At 43.6% G+C, this 21968-nt stretch overlaps 1 long non-coding RNA gene across 1 annotated transcript in view; it reads right to left on the bottom strand.

The window, feature by feature from the left end:
* The window catches only part of LOC132675076 (uncharacterized), a 315734-nt gene that overhangs the window by 210597 nt on the left and 83169 nt on the right, over positions 1 to 21968 (bottom strand). The window contains exon 2 of the long non-coding RNA XR_014135971.1: positions 16435 to 16596. This is a non-coding gene — a long non-coding RNA (uncharacterized LOC132675076). The remainder of the gene's footprint in view (positions 1 to 16434; positions 16597 to 21968) is intronic.

Below are 21968 nucleotides of genomic sequence, written 5' to 3'. Positions count from 1 at the left end.
CAGTTCTTTGATGGGCTGATTACTGTCATTAAGAGGTAGCGATGGGGCGCCTGGGTGGCGCAGTCGGTTAAGCGTCCGACTTCAGCCAGGTCACGATCTCGCGGTATGTGAGTTCGAGCCCCGCGTCGGGCTCTGGGCTGATGGCTCGGAGCCTGGAGCCTGTTTCCGATTCTGTGTCTCCCTCTCTCTCTGACCCTCCCCCGTTCATGCTCTGTCTCTCTCTGTCCCAAAAATAAATAAAAAACGTTGAAAAAAAAATTAAAATAAAAAAAAAAAAAAAAAAAAAAAAAAAGAGGTAGCGAATGATCTAGTTAGACTAGTTTTGCTGGGGCCCAATTGAGCAATGGGAAAATAAGAACAGAGACCAGAAAGAACAAAAAAGTATGGTTGAAAAAGAAAAGAAACAATTGGGTGGTGGGCTAAAAATGGGATTGTGGAGACTGGCGCCAGCTTCCTTCCAAGCGGCCATCCGATCCTTATCACAAGACTTGGAGAAACGATGACAGAAGCTGGTGGTTTATACAGCTGGATGCTTTTGTGACGTCCCTTTGCTAAAGCTGAAGAAAGGTGGAACCACGTGAGGAAGAAGCTTTTCAGATAAACACAGAAGTGTAAGTCTCAGTTGGGAAAATTCTGGTCTCAGACGACAGAACAGAGATGTTCATTCACTCACTTCCTCATTTACTCATTCAACCAACACTCAGCGAGGACTCACTCTTCTAGGTCTGCTCTAGTTGCTGGGGTTACGTCCTTGAACACAGCAGACATTCCAGTGGAGGAGACAGATGTATACTGAGAGGCCAAGGTCTTTAACCTATACAAATCCAGACCCTTCATTTGCCCTGCGTATTGAGTAACCAGTCTGTGCCTAGTGCTGGATTAGTTGCTGGGCTCTATGCTTACCATATCTGGCCACACAAACACACAATAACATACTCTATAGAGAGTTTTAGGACTCCCAAAGCACGAAGCTCCTTTCAACCTCACACCACCCAACAAGTTCACAAAGCTAAAGGGGCCTGCTCAGGCTCACCTCGCTGGAAGTCTATGCTCTGACCCAAGTCATCTGCTTGTCTACTGGTCTTCCAGTTATATCCCTTTCTTACTTAATACAGCAGGTGCTGTGACTCTGTGGAACTACCCTATAGGAGCTCTCCCTGACTTTATACTGGAAGCAAGGACGGAGAAGAGGCAGGAGCTGAGAGAATCCATTCTGCCCATGTGTGGCGGCTGTTTCTAGTTAACCAAGACAGCATCCAGCGTTGGTGGTGACTTCAGGGCAATCTACAGCGTCAGTGCCCATGGCAGCAACATGGTGTCTTTGCTGCTTAGTTTCGGTGTGTGTTTTGGAACAGTGTTCCCAGGTGTGTAACCTACAATCCAGGTGACCCCCTCCTGAAGTTATTTTGAACTCCCCAATGCTCCTTTTAATAAATTCTCTTTCTGTTTAAATTAACTGTATTTGACCTCTGTTGCCTAAAACTAAGAACTATAACTGCTGATCCTTTGTCTCCATTTACCTACAGGACAGGCTAGTCTTTCTACAGTTGGAAAAAAAAACTCCCTAGTGGCTCAAAACAACAATGGTTTCTATCTTGATCACACTTCTTGTGCATCAGGTTGGGGGGATTTTTCCTAGAGAAACTTAAAAATATTTTGAACTGAATGAAAATACACTAATTTACCAAAATTTGCGGGATGCAGCAAAAGCATGATTTAAAAGGAGATTTGTAACACTGAGTGTATATATTAGAAAACAAGAACAACCTAAAGTCAGTTACCAAGCTTCCACCTTAGGAAATAAAAGAAAAGAAACAACATAAACCTAAAGAAGCAGAATAAGAGAAATAATCAAACTAGAGCAGAAATTAATGAAATTGAAAACAGGAAATCAATAGGGAAAAGTCAACAAAACCAAAAGCTTGTTCTTTCAAAGATCAGTAATATTGATAAGCCTCTAGTCAGGCTAACCAAGAAAAAGAGAAAGAAGACACAAATTATTAACATCAAAAATGAAATAGGGGTTACCTCTACTGATCCCATGGATATAAAACCATAATAAAGGACTGTTATGAACAACTCTATTTCATACAAATTTGATAACTTACATAAAATGGGTTAATTCCTTCAAAGATATAAGCTACAAAAGCTCATACAAGGAGAAATAGATAATATGGATAGTCCTACATAACCAAAGAAATTGAATGAATAATTAATAACCTTCAAAAGAAAAAGAAAGCACTAAATCCAGATGGTTTCACTGGTGAATTTTACCAAATATTTCATAGAGAAATACTAATTCTCTATCGTTTCTTCCAGAAAATAAAAGCAAAGGGAATATTTCCTAACTCTTTCTGCAAGGTCAGCCTTGCCCTAACACCAAAACCAAACAAAAACATTCCAAGAGGAGTGCCTGGCTGGCTTAGTCAGTAGAGCATACAACTCTTGATCTTGGGGTTATGAGTTCGCGCCCATATTGGGTGTAGAGATTACTTAAAAATAAAAAAAAAAAATTTAATTCCAAGAAAGGAAAACTGCAGATAAATATTCCTCATTAATACAGATGCAAAAATATTGAACAAAATATTAGAAAATCAAATCCAACAATGTATTTAAAAAATTATACACCATGGGGCACCTGGGTGGCTCAATGGTTAAGCACGCAACTTCGGCTCAGGTCATGATCTCAGTGCCTGAGTTCAAGCCCTACATAGGGCTCTGTGCTGATAGCTCAGAGCCTAGAGTCTGCTTCGGATTCTCTTTCTCTCTCTGCCCCTCCCCCCACAAAATAAATAAACGTTTAAAAATAAGTAAATAAAAAGACAGAGAAATATAATTATACACCATAGTTAAATGAGATTTATTCCAGATATGCAAAGCTTCATCATTCAAAAACCAATTAATATAATCAACTATTATAACATCAACAAGCTAAAGAAGAAAAATTAGAGGCACCTGGATGGCTGTCGGTTAACCATCCAACTCTTGGTTTCGGCTCAGATCATGATCTCGCAGTTCATGGGATCAAGCCCCGTGTCAGGCTCTGTGCTGACAGTGCAGAGCCTACTCAGGATTCTCTCTCTCCCCCTCTTTCTGCCCCTCCTCCACTTGTGTTCTCTCTCTCTCTCAAAATAAATAAATGTAAAAAATAAAAATAAAAAAAGAAGAAAAACCATATGATCATATCAATAGATGGGAAAAAAGCATTTGCAAAAACCTCTCCCCAGTACCCACTCAGAATAGAAACCGCAAGCAAGCTAAGAATAGAGGACAACTTTCTTAACTTAAAAAAAATCTACAAACCCTTCCAGCTAATATTATAATGAGAAACTAGATGCTTTCCCACTATAATCAGTAACAAGGAAACAATGTCTCCCCTTACCAATTTCATACTGAATGTCCTAGCTAATGAAGGACATCAAATTTATATAGATAAGAGAGGAATAAATAAAACTATTTTAGTTTGCAGATGACCTGATTGTCCATGATGTCTAAAATCCCAAAGAATTGACTACCCCAAAAACCTCTACTCAGGAACTAATAAACAACTATAGAAAGGTTTCAGGATAACAGATTAGTATATAGAAGTTGATTGTTTTTCTATATAGCAGCAATGCACAATTGGACTTTGATGTTAAAAACACAGTATTACCCACATAAGCACCAAAAAAACTGAAATACTTAGATATAAATCTAACAAAGTACGGAACCTATATGAGGAAAACTACATAATTCTGCTGAAGTAAAACAAAGATCCAAATAAATGGTAAAATATTCTATGTTCCTGGATAGAAAGACTCAATATTGTTAAGGTGTCAATTTTATCTATGATCAATTTGATCATAGATTTGACACAATCCTAATCAAAATCCCAGCCAAGTTATTTTGTGAATATCAACAAGGTGATTATCAACAAAGTGATTCTAAAGTATATACCAAAAGGCCAAAGACACAGAATAGTCAACACAATACTAAAGAAAAACAAAGTCTAAAGACTGACGTGACCTGACTTCAAGGTTACTCTAAAGGTACAGTAATGAAGACAGCTTGGTACAACAGAAAAAAAAAACAGACAAATAGATCAATGGAATATAACAGAGTCCAGAAACAGACCCACACAAATATAAGCCACTGGTGTTTGACAAAAGAATAAAGGAAATCCAGTGAAGAAACAATAGTCTTTTCAACAAATGGTACTGGAATAACTGGACGTCCTTATGCAAAAATTTAATCTAAATATAGACTTTCCACCTTTCACAAAAATTAATTCAAAATGGATCATAAAACATAAACATAAAAGGCAAACCTATAAAACTTCTAGAAAATACCACAGAAGAAAAATCTACTTTGAATTTGGAAATGAGTTTTCCCATACAACACCAAAAGGGCAATGCATGAAAGGAAAAAATTGATAAACTGTACTTTATCAAAATTAAGAACTTCTGCAAAAGACACTGTTAAGAAATAAAAAGACAGCGGCGCCTGGGTGGCTCAGTCGGTTGAGCGTCCGACTTCAGCTCAGGTCACGATCTCACGGTTGGTGAGTTCGAGCCCTGCGTCAGGCTCTGGGCTGATGGCTCAGAGCCTGGAGCCTGCTTCCGATTCTGTGTCTCCCTCTCTCTCTGCCCCTCCCCCATTCGTGCTCTGTCTCTCTCTGTCTCAAAAATAAATAAACATTAAAAAAAAAAATTAAAAAAAAAAAAAAAGAAATAAAAAGACAAACCACAGCCAGGGAGAATACATTTGCAAAACACCATCTGATAGAGCTCTTATATCCCAAATAGAAAAAGAGCTCTTAAAACTCAACAATAATAAACAACCTGATTTAAAAATGGGTGAAAGAGGGGCACTTGCGTGGCTCAGTCGGTTGAGCGTCTGACTTCAGCCCAGGTCATGATCCCATGCTTCATGGGTTCGAGCCCCAGGTCGGACTCTGTGCTGACAGGCTCAGAGCCTGAAACCTGCTTCATATTCTGTGTCGCCCTCTCTCTCTGCCCCTCCCCCACTCTGTCTTTCTAGCTCCCAAAAATAAATAAACATTAAAAAAATTATTAAAAATAGGTGAAAGATAGTAACGGCAATTTTCACAGAACTAGAACAAATAATCCTAAAATGTATATGCAACCACAAAAGACCCCTGAAGAGCCAAAACAATCTTGAAAAAGAAAAACAAAGCTGGAGGTATCACAAACCCAGATTTCAAGTTATATTACAAAGCTGTAGTCATCAAAACAGTACGGTATTGGCACAAAAACAGACACATAGATCAACAGGATAGAAAGTCCAGAAACAAACCCATGATTATATGGCCAATTAATCTTTGACAAAAGAGGCAAGAATATACAATGGGAAAAAGACAGTCATTTCAACAAAAACTGTTGGGAAAACTGGACAGCTACGTGCAAAAGAATGAAACAGGACCACTTTCTTACACCAGGCACCAATATAAACTCAAAATGGATTAAGGGCCTAAGTGGAAGACTTGAAACCATAAAAATGCTAGAAGAGAGCACAGGCAGTAATTTCTCTGACACTGGCTGTAACAATATTTTTCTAGATATGTCTCCTAAGGCAAGGGAAATAAAAATAAAAATAAGCTATTGGGACTACATAAAAATAAAAAGCTTATTGACAGCAAAGGAAACAACCAACAAAACTAAAAGACAGCCTACTGAATGGGAGAAGGTATCTGCAGATGACATACGTGATAAAGGGTTAGTATCCAAAATATATAAAGAACTTATACAACTCAACACCAAAAAAAAACAAATAGTCTAATTTAAAAACTGGGCGGGGGGTGGGGGAGGGGGGGACGGTGCGCCTGAGTGGCTCAGTCAGTTAGGCATCCGACTTCAGCTCAGGTCATGATCTCGAGGTCCGTGAGTTCAAGCCCCACATCAGGCTCTGCTGATAGCTCAGAGCCTGGAGCCTGCTTCAGATTCTGTGCCTCCCTCTCTCTCTCTCTGACTCTCCCCCACTCACGCTCTGTCTCTCTCTCTCTCTCAAAAAAAAACAAAACATTAAAAAAAATTTTTTTAATGATTTTTAAAAAATGGGCAGAGGGGCACCTGGGTGGCTCAGTCGGTTAAGTGTCCAACTTCAGCTCATATCATGATCTCACGGTTTATGAGTTCAAGCCCCACATCACGCTCTGTGCTGACAGCTCAAAGCTTGGAGCCTGCTTCAGATTCTGTGTCTCCCTCTCTCTCTGCCCCTCCCCCACTCATACTTGCGCTTTCTCTCCCTCTCTCTCTCTCTCTCTCAAAAATAAACAAACATTAAAAAAAATTTTTTTAATGGGCAGAAAACATGAGCAGACATTTCTCCAAAGAAGACATCCAGATGGTCAAGAGACACATGAAAATATGCTCAACATTACTCATCATCAGGAAAACGCAAATCTAAACTACAAGGGGTGCCTGCTGGCTCAGTCAGTAGAGTATGCAACTCTTGATTTTGGGGTCGTGAGTTCAAGCCCCACATAGGACATAAACCTTACTTTAAAAACAAATGCAATGAGATATCACCTCACACCTCAGAATGGCTAAAACCAAAAACATCAGAAATAACAAGGGTTGGGGAGGATCAGTCAGAGAAAGGCAAATATCATATGATGTCACTCATATGTGGAATTTAAGAAACCAAACAAAGGAAAGAGAGAGAGAGAAACCAAGGAAAAGACTCCTAACTACAGAGAACAAACTGATGGTTACCAGAGGGGAGGTGGTGAGAGAATGGGTGAAATAGGTGATGAGGATTAAGGAGTGCACTTGTCACGAAGAGCACTGAGTCATGTACGGAATTGCTAAATCACTATCTTGTATACCTAAACTAATATAACACCGTATGTTAACTATACCGGAATTAAAGTAACAAGCTTAATTTAAAAAAATACTGAGAAATAAATAAATACTTAAGGAAGCTCTAAACAGACATCTCACCAAAGAAGATACACAGAGGACAGACAAGCATATGAACAGACGTTGAACATTATAGGTCACTAGGGAATGCAAGGAAAAACAACGAGATACCACCACATACCTAGAAGAATGGCTGCCTAAAAGAAACTTGACAACACCAAATGTTGGAGAGGATGTGGAGCACCCAGAACTCTCCTTCATTGCTGGTGGGAATGCAAAATGGTACAGCCACTTTGGGAGACAGTTTGGCAGCTTCGCACAAAGCTAAATATAGTTTTACCATACTCTTCAGCAAATGCACTCCTATGTATTTACCCAATTGAAACGAAAACCGACATCAACATAAAACCTGCACAAGGATGATTACAGCAGCCTTATTTACAATTTCCAAAAACTGAAAGCGATCAAGATGTCCTTTAACAGGTGAACGGAGGGGAGCCTGGCTGGCTCAGTTGGAAGAGCATTCGGCTCTTGATCTCAGGGTCATGAGTTCGAGCCTCACGTTGGGTGTAGCGATTACTTAAATAAATATTTTTTTAAAAAACAGGTGAATGGATAAGCAACTTGCATTCCATATAATGGAATATTATTCAGTGATAAAAATAAGTCAGCTATAACGCCGTGAGAAGACACAGAGGAAACTAAAATGCATACTGCTAAGCGAAAAGAACCTACTATAAAAAGGCTAAACGCTGCAAGGATTCCAATGACATGACATTCTAGACAAGGAAAAACCACAGAGACATTAAAAATACCAATGATCACCAAGAGTTCAGGACAAAGGGGAGAAATTAATAGTTGAAGCACAGGATTTTTAGGTCAGTGAAACTATTCTGTATGACCATGTAGTGAGGGACACATGACATCCATTTGTCGAGCCCATAAAATGATACGATGCAAAGGGTAAATCTAATGTAAACTGTGGACTTTGGTGGATGATAATATATCTGGGATGCCTGGGTAGCTCACTCAGTTAAGCGTCTGACTTCAGCTCAGGTCATGATTCCACAGTTTTTGAGTTTGAGCCCCGCATCGGGCCCTGTGCTGACAGCTCGGAGCCTTAGAGCCTGCTTCGGATTCTGTGTCTCCCTCTCTCTCTGCCCTTACCTAGCTCGTGCTCTGTGTCTCTTGCTCTCAAAGGTAAATAAACATTAAAAAAATAACATATCAATATTGGTTCATTAATTATAATAAATACACCACACTACTGCATGATGTTAATAATAGACGAACCTGGGAGAAGGGAGGTATATGGAATTCTCTGAACTATCTTCTCAATTCTGTAAATCTGAAACTGTGCTAAAAAATGAAACCAATTGGGGCGCCTGGGTGGCGCAGTCGGTTAAGCGTCCGACTTCAGCCAGGTCACGATCTCACGGTCCATGAGTTCGAGCCCCGCGTCAGGCTCTGGGCTGATGGCTCGGAGCCTGGAGCCTGTTTCCGATTCTGTGTCTCCCTCTCTCTCTGCCCCTCCCCCGTTCATGCTATGTCTCTCTCTGTCCCAAAAATAAATAAAAAAAAAAAAAAAAACGTTGAAAAGAAAAAAAAAAAAAAAAATGAAACCAATTGATTTTCTTTAAAATACCTGGGTGGCTCAGTCAGTTACACAACTGATTCTTGATTTTGGTTCAGGTCACAATCTCATGGTTCGTGAGTTCGAGCCCCACATTGGGCTCCCTGCATTGACAGTGCAGAGCCTGCCTGGAATTCTCTCTCTCCCTGTCTTTCTGCCCCTCCCTCGCTCGCTCGCTTGCTCTCTCTCTCTCTCTCTCTCTCTCAAAATAAATTTTAAAGACTTTAAAACAAAATAAAATAAAATACTTGGTGGCTTAAAACAATAGTGGTTTCTTTCTCACTCCCACTTCACGTCCATGGCAGGTCGGCTGCATTTTCCTCATCGGGGACAGCCTATTTGATGGGGCCTCCCCATCTTTAATATCACCAGGCACCACGGCAGAAATAAAACAGAAAATCATGCAATAGCTCTTAAAGCTTTCTTCCCAGGAGTGCATTAGTTCTGCTCATACTTCACTGTGAGCAAGTCATATAGCCACAATTCCCTTCACGGGGTGGGTAATGAACTCTTAACACAGGCCCACAAGAAGAAAAATCAGAATACTAGTCATTATTAGTCCTAAAGGCTCCTACTGCTTTCTTTGGACTACTTGGAACTACTGCTAGTTCCATCCCCCTGGCTCAGCATCTTCACAAGGACACAGGGCAAGACACTTGTGCGCAAGGAATTTCAGGGCCAGTGTAAGGAAACAGTGGCTGCTCTGAGACAGAGGCTCTGCAAGCCCACTAATCCCTTCTAGTGGCATTTCTGTACCTCAAGCAAGTTCCACCTGCTTAATTGCTTCTTCACTCTGAAATCCCCCCTAAAAAACCTAGCTCTTTTATGAAGATCTCCCCTGGCTTCACACTCTCAGGATCAATTTACACAAGGGAGTCTACAGAGAGACAGAAGCAAGGCTGAGAAAACTGTGTGTTTCCAAAAGCCTTTGGAGGTAAGAAGATCAAGGGCCTCAGGACCAGATTTCACTCCACCCAGTATTGCTCTGCAAGCTACTAGACCCGTCTCTTCACCTGCTGTCACAAAAGTGGATGGCAGGCTACAAAAGGACACATTAATGGTAAAGAACTGTAAACTTTTGTTCTGCTCATGGTAGCCAAGAATGCCTTAAGAATTCTAAAGCTGAGATCAGTGAAGAAAAGGTGGTATAGACTACGTGATGAACGTGTGACAAAAATTTGACTCTAACCAGGGGCACCTGGCTGGCTCAGTCGGTAGAGCATGTGACTCTTGATCTGGGGGTTGTGAGTTCAAGCCCCATGTTGGGCAGACAGACTACTTAAAAAAATTTTTTTTCCACTCTAACCAGCTTAAACAAAAAAAGAATGAGCTTGTCTGTATAAACAGGAAGTCCAAAGGGCAGGATTCATCTCAGAAATGTCTAGATTCGGGGATTGATTTAAACAATGTCATCAGATTCTGCCTTTCTCCCTTCCTCTCTCTCTCTTACCCCCACCCCCTGCCCACCCTCAAACTCCACCCTGGTTGACTGACTTTGGTTTTCTGTGTTGATTTCATTCTCGGGTAATTTTCCCCCATATGCTACAAAACTGGCCACTCGCACCTCTAAACTTAGTGAGTTTAAACTATCCCAGACTGTTAGTTCTTGCAGGAAAAGAGTCAGAGACAGAGAATACTTCTGTCACTGGTTCCAATAAAAGTACCTGATGGATGTTGATTGATCCAGCCTATGTCACATGACCATCCTCGGACCAATCGCCATGGTCACTGTATTCTGATCTCACTGGATCCACATGGAACAGGCTTCTTGTTAGAAAAGGGATTTGTTTCCATAGGAAAGAAGAAGGGAAGAGACTAACACTATCACTATCAGAGTCTATAGAAATGAGGGAAGAGGCTCATGCAAACACACACACATGAACACACACACATTCGAACAGTCCTTCCATCCCCAAATTGCCCATCTTGAATATATGTTATGGCTCCAGGATCTTCTAAGGCTGAAGATGATAGAATCATTCCTCCAAAGCTGCAGCCCTGCTCCCATCCCCCATGAAGATGGGACTAACTGTGGACACCCAGCTTCCCCTTGGTTGAACCCATTTATAGCATGCATATGAACCCCATGCCCACCAAAAGCCCCATGCGCACCTTGAAGAAAACATTAGTCTGTGTTTTTCTTTGCATTCCATCACATGGCCCAGAAATAGTCATTCAACCAGCACTGAATGGATGCCTGGGTCTATGGATCCGTGGATAGACAGAATAAGGAGTTTTTAAGAAAATAGAAGACATGGGGGCACCTGGGTGGCTCATCGGTCAAACTTCCGACTTCAGCTCAGGTCATGATCTCATGGTTCCTGGGTTCGAGCCCTGCGTTGGGCTCTGTGCTGACAGCTCAGAGCCTGGAGCCTGCTTCAGATTCTGTGTCTCCCTCTCTCTCTGCCCCTCCCCTACTTGTGCTCTGTCTCTCTCTCTACCAACAATAAGTAAACACTAAAAAAAAAAAACTTTTAAAATTAAAAAAAAAAAGGCATGTCTCTGACTCTAGGATCTTTTTACTTAGAATGCCTTTTAACATAACAAAACATAACAGATTTACAAATAAAAGCAGCAACAAGTATAAATTAACTCCGTATGATTTGAACCCAATAGTGATCAGAGGACGCCAAGTAACTACATAAAGAAAGTCAGGTTTTCACAGTTACGGAGTTCACTTAGAGACAGCGTTTGCTTCTTGTCATTTGTGCTCAAATCTTAATCACTATCAGTAATGTGATCCTCAAATGAGAAGGACACATGGTGGAGGCAAAGAGCATCTTGGATTAGAAGGGCTCATGGTGCTTTGATTAGTAGAGAGAAACAAGCCTTAGGGCTCTAATTCCTGCCCAGGTCTAGAAAAGTCTATGGCTACTTCCCTTCCGGGGCCACCAGTGCCCCAGTCATCCATCTTCCATCTGGGAATAAGGAATTTTTCCATTTACAGAGAGTAAAAGTCCCTCCAATTCTTCCTCCTCTGACATATGCAGACTGCACATTAGCATGGTAATGTCTCGTGCCATTAGTGAGTAACGTGCTGAATAATTAGGCTATGAAATCTAACGGCGGGGATTTTTGTTTTATTAGCAATTTTCCATCCTATTGTGTTAATTTCATCTCATGTCAGTCGGCTTTCTAAGTAAACAATGATCACAGGCAGACATCATTTCCCAGCACATTGTGCTGCCGTGGGTGACTTAACAGACCAGAAAATGGCTTAAGTTGTCTTTTGTCTTGCAGTCTTTGCCTTCTGTTGATGTCACAATATCTGTAGTCCCTGGTTTCTTATGGCCCTGGAATATTCATTTCCTTTTTGTCTGTGTGTGTCTGCCTCTGCCTGTCTGTTCTCAGTCTATCTCCACGTCCACGCTTTCCTTCTTCTTCTACCTCTCTCTGCCATCTCCTCTCCCATACCTCTGCCTGTAACGATGCTGCACTTGTCCAGACCCTCACCCTATTTAAAGAATTTTCACATCCATCTTGCTTTTTCTCCCCTTCCCTTTTGTTTTCTCCATACACCTTTCATTTCTTTCACTTTCCTCTCAAATTCATCTCCTTTTCTTCCCACTCGGCTATCTTCTCAGCATTCCTCCTTCCTCCCCCACCTTCCACTCTTCATCCTACCTAGCACTTGAAGTGCTATCTCTCAGCCTCTCCCCCACCCCCGCCAACTCATTCTCTCCTTCCTGCTCACTGTGATTCCTGGCTGACAGATGATTAATATTTGGCCCAGCCATGTTGGAAAGTTTAATGCTTTTTCTGAGATATCCCCACAGTCATCAAACATCTCCAAGTTTCTCCCAGAGCTAAGAAAAAGTTCTATTACTTAGGATGCCGTTGCTGTCCAAGTTACAAAAGCAGCTGCCAAGCCCCTGAAAAAGATGGTGGAGAAAGATATTGGCAGCATTTACCTGGGTGACCATGTGGGGCAGATCTGGTGGGGAAGGGGTCATGCTGATCAGTGGTGCTTCTTCCATTCTGCTCCTTTCTCTCTGACTCCAGGAGAATATAAATCTAGATTCCTCCAAGGCAGGATAGTTCTTACTGGCACTACTCAAATATGCAGGCCAAAGACTAGAACAATGAGGTAATATCTACTTAAAAATATATATGGCCAAATGCCAGTAACTCAAGTGCTTAATCTATGCATCCATGTAAGACCAATAACCTGGCAGGCTGCCATCTGGGGCAGCAGTTTGAAAGAAGCCAAAGTAATCCGTAGTTTTCATAATTAACCCACAAAATGCAACACAGTTACTCTCCTTGCTAAGAAGCATCAATAGTATCTCTTTTATTTTACCCACCCTTGACCCTTCATCATTCAGTCACATTTCCCTAGCCCTCCTCTATAATGCCCAGTACATGCATGGCTCTTTTACTTTTTTAAAAATCAACTGGCTTAACAAATAAAATGTTAGGGGCACCTGGGTGGCACAGTCAGTTAGGCATCCAACTTCGGCTCAGGTCATGATCTCACAGTTTGTGAGTTCAAGCCCCACTTCGGGCTCGCTGTTAGCAGTGCAGAGCCTGCTTCAGATCCTCTGTCCTCCTCTCTCTCTATCACCCCCCACTCTCACATTCTCTCTCTCTCTCTCAAAAATAAACATTTAAAAAATTTTTAATGACATTTTAGCCACAAAGCCTGGCATGACTGTTGTGCAAAAGAATCCAGGAAAGGTACAAGGAGCTTTTGAAAAGCACCAAGACCCAAAAAGATCTGATATTTTTTGTGAATCTATCATGTGCCCAGAAACATGCAGTGAAAAGTACAAAAGAAATGAAGAATAACTTCTGTGAAGAATAACTTCAAGAAATGTTGATTAGACAATAGAATAAGAATCAATGACTGTTGGATCATGTGAAATAAGCCACACATAAAGAAATAGGGAATGTGGCTTCAGAAAGTCAATAATGATTTAAGTCAGGTTTTAAACATTACTGAATGGAGAAACAATCAAAGCACAAAAGTAGAATACACCCATGTATACTGCAACAGAAGTGACACCACAGATCTGAATTCCACAAATGGGGCTAGGAAAATTGATAGAAAAAAGAAAAGCACAAAGGTAGAAATGTGGAAATGTACATGGTCTGGGATCCCAGAAGAGGCAGCCTTGCTGATGTAAACAGCAATCACTACTGGGCAGTAGGAGGCTGGTAGGTGCTCCCAACTGCTATCCCGGCACAACCACCTAGCATCATCCCAGTAAGGGACCACTAAGACCATTATCTTTAGTTCACCGTGGACCAATCTTAGAATCAGAAATGGGCTCTCCAACCGTCACTCCTGCCACACCTTCTTCCTTTCAGCTCGCACCACCTGTCCATATCAATATCCTGTATCAAGCACACAAACACCCCCTACACTGACTGCTGCACCAGCTAAAATCACCAGCCACAGAGGACTTCTCCCAGCATTCAGCACATCAGCATTCAGCACCATGGCCAGCGCCTGAGGCAGCAGAAAGGGCAGCCAGGAAAATGGAATCATTCTCTACCTGGTTAACCATGGGGCCTCCTGATTCTTTCTCTTGTCTCTGATGCTTCTTCCCCAGAGTCCACTCAGGACCACTGTGTCCAGGTGACCATAAAGATTGGCTGTGTTCTGCTAACATATTTACGGATTAACCGGTAGGGAAGGAGAAGGGAAAGCACTCCAATCCCTGCACTACATATATTCATAGCTCCTTTCCCCTCTCTAAGAAGCTGACTGTGTTTGACAACAACTGCAAACTCCTTCCCACCCTCTGCCGTTTGGTGACTAAGAGAGCAGGCTCTGGAGTTGAGCTGTCTGGACTAAGTTCCCCCACATAGTGGCTCTGTAACCTTGGGCAAGTTACATAACCTCCCTAAACTTCAGATCCCTCATCTGCAAAATGGAGATGATAATATTATCACCTTACTGGATCAATAAGAACTAAAAATAGGATGTCTACACGTCACTGTATACAAGCACAGTGTTAGGAACATAGAAATTACTCCATAAAGTGTTTTGCTGTTATTATTGTTACTCTCATTACTGTTATCTGGCCACACTGTTGGTTGGGTATACTGCTGCCTCAGAGCCTTTTCATTGGCTATTTCCTATGCTTAGAAGCTTTCTCCCCAAATATCCACATGGCTTACCTTGTCACTTCCTTCAGGTTATCAATGAGGCCTTCCCTGGCCACACTCCATAAAATAATACTTCCCTCTCTACTATGCCCTACCTCCACTCCTGCCTTCTCTTTCTAAAATATACCACATTCTGTAGCACGAAAGAGGATCTTTATGTTTTTATTTTCTCTTTCCCTTTTTAGAATATAGGCTCCATGAGATTACAGATTTTGTTCACTTTTATATCCCCAGAGCCATTAAACAGTACCTGGCATATCATTAACGCTCAAAACTACTTATCAAATGCATTATTATTATCAAGATGATTATTCAGAATTTTTTTTCTATTTCATACAGGAACAAACTGAGACATTAAAAGAATGTGGCCTACATGTAAAATGTAAGTCACTAGATGTCCAGAGAATAATGAATTGAAAAACAACCTTTCAATCCATTTCACTAGAATAGCTCATAAACTGATGTGCTATTCAGACACAGCCTGAGAAGGAGGTCCCCACAGCTCAGGGAGAATCCTTGTGTAAGTTTTCATCTTTTGCATTCCCACCCAGAGGCTAGCCTGGGGCTCTGGGGAGACTGCTGAAGGCTGGCAAAGCTTTAAGACGTCCTGTCCCGGGTGGGGGTGCGGGGGGGCACACTTAAGAATCCCACTGCTCATGGTCCTGCCTGGCTCCAGACCTTGACATGGCACCTGGCCAAAACTAGCTAGACAGGGCTCAGCATGGAGAAGTCTGTCCTCCAGAGTTGCAATAAGTCAAGGCTTACCTCTTTTACAGCAAACAGTGTTTCCATGAACCATTCTGCTCATGAACCTTGTTGTTGCCCTTCTGTCCTCTAGGGAGAGTCAGTGAATGTGAGACTAATGTTCCTTCTTTAGCCAGCAGATTATCAACATGAAGGGCACAGAGTATGCATCATTCTGAATCTCCTGCAAAGGAGCTTGCTTCTGAAATGGCCAGAATCCTCAATCTATCCTTTTTATGTAAGTTCTTGTCTCAGAGCCAAGCTGAGGGACAGATGAGCACAAAAGAAGACAAGCCTGATCTCAGGATGAGGTCACATGAAAACTCCTGCACCATGACTGTCCTAGTGAAGAAGGAGCTTGGTAGGGACAGAAAATTCCAAATGTGAGCTGCTAAAGCCAATCTGAGCAATTAGTTTTTCTGAACACTGAGTCTGGGAATGATATAAGAACATCAGAACAAGACAAGTTGGGGGTGCCTGGGTGGCTCAGTTGGTTAAGCGTCCAATTCCTAATTTTAGCTCATGTCATGGTCTCAAGGCTCATGAGATCAAGCCCTGTGTCAGGCTCACATTCTAAATTAATTACTCAACTAATTAATTAAATAAAGGTTTTTAAAAAGAAACAGGACAAGTTAAGAAATAGGTAAGTGACAGGAAGCACTGGCTATGCTATGGGAGAGCCTTTAAAACCAGGTTCAATCCAGTAAAACTGAGTCTTGTAAGGAGCAAGAAGACAGAGTCACAACGCAGGTCCCTATTCCCATGCCAGGCACAAAGGACCACCTTCCACTAATGAAGAAGTCAAAGGAGAACCTCCATGGTCCAAAAGCCATTGGCTCCACATCACACAAAAGAATGGCAGGCTATGATTTGTATAGCACCAACTGGAGAGTTTGGTGAATGAGAATCTCTGGGGATGGGCCTAGGAATGTGCATTTTAACATCCTGCCCAGATGATTCTCATCCACACTGAGTTCTGTAAGCATTGCCATAAATTGTTCTGTTGACGCAGAACAATTCAAACCACTCCAGCAAACCTTTCATGAAGCCTTCCATGCTCTGGACTCTGTACTAGCAGCTGACCTTCTTGGCATATGCAGTTTTGTGGGGTGCGGATGACTTGTGTGGCCTCCTATCCATATAATGGTAGGGAGTAGATCCCAGGGAAGGCTGGATGCGTCAGCTGAGAAGCTTCATGAATTAGGGCAAAAGAAGAAACCGTTGCTCAGTTCAGGAGAGCTGCCTCTAGAATTAGAAATTGGTAAGTTATCAGACCTTAGATTTTGCATCAGACAGGAGCGCATCTTCAGTGCACTGTGGGGGCAACAGGTGGGTAAGAGGGAGGGGCCAGGTCACCCTGAGAAACTGGTTCTGACCCGCTCCTACCTCTCACCACATTTATCACATTCATATTTATCTCTTTCTATTCAACTATTTACAGAATCAGACACTCACGTACAGAAGGAACTTTAGAGGTGATCCAACTCAGGCCCCACCCAATACAGTCCTGTCCTTCATTTCTCTGTTGTCTTCTCCTCCCCTACTAACCATGAGGTCTGCTCAGATTCACACAAAAAAGGCATGCACCCATCTGCACTACTTAGCACCAAAGAGGTTGTTGATCCATATCAACAGTGAGGACCTGGTACACCCAAAGTCTGGCACCGAAATGGCTAGCAGAGCTGCCTCCACTTACCCAGGAAAGACCTAAAAGACTGGAAGACCAGCTTCCCCCAGGGAATAGTGGAAGCATGTTATATTCCCTCAACTATTTTGATGTCCTTCAATCATGCTTTCAAACTTTGCTACCCAAAAAGCACTAATAGTAGAAGTGGAGTCAGTTCTGAATTCAGCTCATCACCTCTAACTACCATCAGGGACCATGGGTGTCACAGAAAGTCACTGCTCCTACGCTTGTAGGAGCATGGAAAGGGAATGGTCAAAGATCAAAGCCTAGTCTTCTCCTCAACCTTGACCTTCATCACTGCAGATATGTCTGACACCCAAGTCATATGCTCTTTTGTTCATTCAGAGCACCCTCTCGTCAAGGGCAGCGCCATGTCTGTTTAGGTGCATCAACCGTGTCTATTTAGGCCATGGTTGGATCCTTTACAAATAATCAATGAAGACAACATGCAAGAACTAAGCTGCAGAACTTGCCAATCAGGCCTGACAAAAAATGTAGAAGCCACAGCTTAGACCAATTTCTCACCTGTGCCATATGGAAGAAAGACTGGGCCACCACAGTTGCTTCAACCACCCTCACAGACACCAACCAGCACAGTCACCAGTTCAGCAAACACCACGAATAAGAACCATTTGTTGAGCATGCTAAGAAGTCTTGGTGACACAGGGTGTCTTGAAAGAGGATTATATTCAGTATCCTATTGAATTAAGGAATTTCAATGAAGGAGCAATGGCTTGGAACTAGACACCTAATTTAGCCATTAACATGCTGTGTTCTCCCTGGCCTCTATCTGAATCTTAAAAATGGGGGGCTTGACAGTGAGGATAAATGAAATCATGTCTTCACTACTATCATCAGAGCTCTCTGAAGAGAGTGTGATATGTATGCAAGGTTGTGTTGCCAATGACATACTCAGGTGCTTTCTAAAGTTTGGAATTAGTATTAATGGGTACTGACTAACCATTTCCTCTCTTCAAAACTATGTCACGCAGAATGTTCTGGAATTAAAGGAATAGCCTGCTTTCATCTTCATCTGGATTTGCAGTATTTGCATTGGCTGCCTGATGGCAGGAGATATTGCTAAGTCAGTTGGTCCCAAGGATATAGACTGACTTCCCTGTTTGGTAATGCTCACTTGCTCACCTCTCTCGATCTCTCTCAATCTTTCCCCCCTCCCCTCTCCCCTGCCCTTCTCGGTCAAGATGATACCAGCACCACCTCAGCAGATGTAGCCCCAATGGCTACAGCAGCAGCAAGCAACAGCAGCCTCAATAGCAGAAGAGGCAGCGGTGAGCAGAGCATCAGAAGCTTTCCCTTCTCTTCATTTCAAAGAGTGAGAGAAGCAATGCCAACTGATGGGGAGAGGGCTGGCTGCTGTAGAATCTCAGCTCTCCTCCAGGAGTCTGGCACTGGGAATAGGAGTTGCCATGAATACACACACCAACAGGGCAACTTCCAGCTGGCACTGAGAGTAGTACCCTCAGCACTGTTGGGAGGAGCTGGGAAGGAAGGGGCCAGAGCCAGCTTCTGGCTAGAGCTGAGACGTAGCCATGACAAGAGTGGGGGATCTCAAAGCCATAAGGTAGCACCATGGAGTTGGACCCAGTCTCTAACAAGGAAATCCATCTGTCCTTGAGACTCAGGGAGGGAGAATCCTTTCCTGAAGGTCACATGGTGATAGAAAGGAAAAGCCAAACTTTTCCAAAGGACTTGGTCTCTGCTTCAGAGAACTGAAAACCGAGACAGCCAGCAAATAAACACAAAACACCAAAAGTAAACAGATTCGCTCAGCCCTCTGGGTTGAGCCAACCTGAGCCATGCTTCTGGACAAAGCACCCAATCATTATTACAGATCTTCAGGGGCACCTGGGTGGCTCAGTCAGCTAAGCATCCGACTTCGGCTCAGGTTATGATCTCACAGCTTGTGAGTTCGAGCCCTGTGTCAGGCTCTGTGCTGACAGCTCAGAGCCTAGAGCCTGCTCCAGATTCTGTGTCTCCCTCTCTCTCTCTTGCACGCACGCGTGTGCACTCGCTCTCGCTCTCTCTCTCTCAGAAGTAAACAAACATTAAAAAATATTTGTAAGTAGTACATATCTTCATAGTACATAACATTTGGATAATGCATTAGATTTGGAAAAGCCTTCTAGAAAAGGTTGTTAAGTATTGGTAGCTTTGCCCATGATTGCAGACCCTGCTTCCCACTGAAACATCGCCTATTGGTACAAGCCCCAGCATCTCTTTGGACCTGGCTGTTCTTGCGTACCTTTCCCCAACATCACATCCCTGAAACCCTGGGCTCCAGGAAAGGAATCTCAGCCGCTCCCCTACCTCAGACCTGACCAAGACGCCCTCTTCCCCTCTCCCAGCAGGCACTCTGCTAAAACATCTGTAGGACAGAGAAGTGTGAAAGTGTCTCTGATAAATAGCAGGGGAACTGAGGCAGGGAGGGGTTAATAGTGACCTCTGGAACCAGACATCCTGGGTTCAAGAACTAGCTCCAAGGGTGCCTGGGTGACTCAGTCAGTTAAGCATCTGACTCTTGGTTTCAGCTCAGGTCACGATCTCACATTTTTCATGAGTTCAAGCCCCACATTGGGCTCTGCGCTGGCAGTGCAGAGCCTGTTTGAGATTCTCTCCTCCCTCACTCTCTGCCCCTCCCTCCCTCACTGTCTCTCTCTCTCTCAAAATAAATAAATAAGCTTTAAAAAAAAAAAAAAAGAACTAGCTCCATTCCTACCAGCTATGTACTTGTGTTGCATTATCTAACCTCTGTGCCTTAACCTCCCCTCCCAGAAAACAGATACTAACAGCAGCACTGATGACCCGGCAAGGTTGAGCCACTCAAGTAAGAGCACAGGGCAGTGCCCAACAGATGTCTGGCCCCTTGCAGCAGTACAGTAATAGTACACTATTGGGGGAAAGGGGCATTTCCACGGGACAGGAGGAGGACCATGGTCAAGGAGGAGGAGGTTTTGAACTGCAGAAGGCATAGGAAACAACCATTCTTCCTATACATTTAGCAAATTTCCTAAAAAGAAATAATGCTTGTGGGCACACAACCCCCACTGATTTGGGCTTCCCATTCTCTTCCTGAATGCACCTTCTCTCTCGGGTCACCTCTTTTAAAGTCCTTGAATCCTAGGCCAGAGGGCCTCCAGTGTTCCCATAACCCCTGGGCTCCTTGGTGAAATCAGGCTCTAAGCAAAGCAGGCAGGAGAGGCAGGGGGACTCTCCTTTCCTTCACTCCTCCTTCCCCGCCCTGAGACTCTGGGCAGAGCCAGGCCTCCTCCTCCCTCAGGTCCCCGACACCTGTTGGGGTGAGTGCCAAGTCTTCTCCCGCACCTGCCCCTCCCTCCATCCTGGGATCCCCCTCCCGAGGCATCCCTGCACCTGTATTTGTTAATCAAGCCGCAGAGGACGCAGTAATTGCCCAGCAGAAAACACGGGTGCAGATGTTAGGGAGCGCTGGGGCAAAAGCACTAAATGAGATTCTTGTTTTCCAAACAGAGCCCGAGATTTAATTACAGCCTTTCCAAGTGCTTATTAAAAACCCTTATTTTTTTTCCTTATTGTTTTCCTGCATGGTGCATATTGAATCAGCCGCCGCTGTTGTCTTGTTTTTGGAGCGTTCATAAAAAGAACCGATGTGGAAAATTGCAAACACAGATTGTACCCAAACAATATCTTCTCCCTTTGCTTTTCTTTCTGGTCTTTCTTCCTGCTGAATAACAACATCGGGGGTTGTATTCAGCGCACATCCGGCTCTTTCCCAAAAGCCAAAGGGGGTCTTTTGGACATGCAAGACCGCCCCTCCACCTGCCTGAGAAAAGAGTGTGGGGGCGACTCCGCTTCACTCTGAGGCAAGTAGGAGCAGGAACACACAGCCTGCAGGAAAGGTGAGGGAACAGGTGAGCAGGAGACCTGGAATCACAGACCATCAGAGCCAAGAGAGCCCTCAGCAGACATGGCCATTATGTCCCCTGACAGCGCTGGCCCCCAGAAGTGAAGTGATGGGGCCGAGACAAGGCCAGACCTCCTGCCCAACTGGACTGGAGAACTTCCCACTGACATACGCAGTGCTCTTGCCACTAGAGGGGCCCATACCCAAAAGGACCCATGGACTCTTCTTTTTAGCCCATAAATTTCCCCATCAGGAAAGGGGATCGGTCTCTGGAAGCCTTCCCAAGTAGAACACTGATGACAAGCTGTGCCCGCCCATAAGTCACACGCCTGCTCCGAGGGGACCAGGGTAGTTATGGTGCCACCCAAGTGCTCAAAACTATTTGTCCACCTACCTCTGGATGCCACTGCCTCAAAAAACTGTTTACTGTTTCCCAGGCCTTTCCCAGGCAGTTTCCATGGGACAAAGTCCTAAGGATGCACCAGGGGAAAGAGATTGGAGCCCTGTGGGCATCCGCAGGTCTCCACCAGATCGACCCTGCCACCCTCTCCTGCTTTCCCCATGCACTGTCACCACTACTGTCTCTTGGATCTGGAGCCCCGCTTTTGAAGGAGGGGCATCTTCCCACTCCGTGGCATCTCCCCTCCCTGCTGCTCTACTGAGATGAATGGATGAGGGATGCAATTGACCCCAATATAGAGGAGGAATGCGGGCACGGGGCACGGGGGAAGTCTCTCATTGAACAATGTATAAAATTCTGTCCTTCCTTTCTGTCTCCTGTTCCTGGTACCCCAGCAGCAGCAGCCAGCCTCCCAGCCTCCATTCCGGTCATGATCCCAAGTTGCCATGTCAGGAAAGCAGGGAAGAGGAAGGAAATTGAGGCTGTTCCCTCCATCCCTGCTCCATGTCACAGTCCCACTGAACTCAGACTCTGCCCAGGCCCCTCCCAGCAGAGAAGGGCACCATCTGTGCTTAGGTGATAGGGCTCAGGCCTCGGCCATGTGACTCCAGAGGAGAACTCTTGGTTTC

The sequence above is a fragment of the Panthera onca genome, chromosome A2, assembly GCF_046562875.1.
Source record: "Panthera onca isolate mPanOnc1 chromosome A2, mPanOnc1 haplotype 2, whole genome shotgun sequence".
Lineage (NCBI taxonomy): Eukaryota > Metazoa > Chordata > Mammalia > Carnivora > Felidae > Panthera > Panthera onca.
This window is presented reverse-complemented; position numbering and strand designations above follow the sequence as displayed.